Source organism: Trachymyrmex septentrionalis, unplaced genomic scaffold (assembly GCF_001594115.1).
Source record: "Trachymyrmex septentrionalis isolate Tsep2-gDNA-1 unplaced genomic scaffold, Tsep1.0 scaffold24, whole genome shotgun sequence".
Classification (NCBI taxonomy): Eukaryota; Metazoa; Arthropoda; class Insecta; order Hymenoptera; family Formicidae; genus Trachymyrmex; species Trachymyrmex septentrionalis.
The window spans coordinates 583,925-585,431 of NW_017305397.1; positions in this window are offsets into that span (position 1 = coordinate 583,925).

Sequence of the window (1,507 nt, forward strand, 5' to 3'; positions counted from 1 at the left end):
TTTGATCTATTTATAGTCAGCCTTTTTATTATCTGTTATTATTATTTTTTTTTTCATAAAAGACTGAAAAACTTTATTCGCTTAAATTGCGCACCAAATATACGTTAAAATGAATGAAGCCAAAAATACTTCTTCTAAACATTATTAAAAAATGATATGTTATATATATGTCATGTGAGGATTAATCGGAAGAGTTAAATTTATATAAAAAGAGGAGGATTATGACATAAAAGAACGATGTATTCGTGTTGCTCGCGTTCTGTCATTGACTGTTATCTCAAGCCGAGCCACGGAAAATTCGATTCTGTCGTGAAGCGCGCGGGTGAGTTTATGAGGCTAACAAACCGGCAGATATCGAATTATGGCAAGAAGGAAGGAACAAGGAAGATAGAAAAGATCTTCGATAGGATCTACGGGCAAAATTGGTTTACACCAGTGATAAACGTATCTCGTTGCCATCCACCATTGCTAACGACAGAGCGCGACCGTATTCAGCAATAAATTTATGATATAGAACATCTTTTCGAGAGACTGTATTATGGAAAAGTAGCGGCACATATTTACCTTTACAGAAAATGTTCCTTTTATATTTCTTAAACTGTTTTATATTCTTTGCGTTATTTTTTACTTTTAGTTAAAAATTGTAGATCTTAAACTATTTAAATTTCAATCAAATTTGATTTCTAACAGAAATTTAACTTTTATTGTTAAAGTACTTTATTTGTTAAAATTGGAAATACATTAGCAACGAGAATAAATTAAATAAATAAATTGCACGCGTTAAGGTAAATTTAATTTTAAATTTTACGATGTATTATTAAAATATTTAATCTTATATTAGGTAAAGAAAAAAACAATAAAAGATTTCTATCAGATTTTTCATTGAAAGTTATAATGAATATATAATTTATTTGTTAAGATATTTAAATATTTAATTTCGAAAATTGAGAAGAAGAGAAAAATTTTTCTGAAACTCTTTTATTCCATCAAATTCGTGTCTGAAATGGTCATTTATGTAAGTGAGTATAATACTAGTATATCGTACTTCAATTTTGCTTATTCTCTGCTTCTCTGACTGTTCGAATCAATGGTGAAGCACCTTAATTGTCTGACGTTGCTAACGAACGAATGTGGTGTGGAATGTTCGGGACACGAGACGGCTTGAAAAGTAGGGGAAAAAGCAATCAGCGAAAATTTCACGAACGGAATTTTTTTTCGCTTTTTTTGGAGCCCGGCCTAGCCGTGACTCTCATGGGATTTTTCCGAGATAATTGTTTTGTATACAACGCGTTCTACTTCACACTTCTCGTGTTCAAATTGATTGCGTGCAGCAAAATAATAAATTCCACTCGCTAATTGCGACAATCAAGTGTCTTTAAATCATGTAGGTACGGTCGGAGCACATTAATTTCAAGCCGGATCGATCACGTTGTAATTGCAACAATAAAATGTAGATATGTAATTTTTTTATTATTATTCATTTCAAAAATGTTTAAATTCGAAGAAT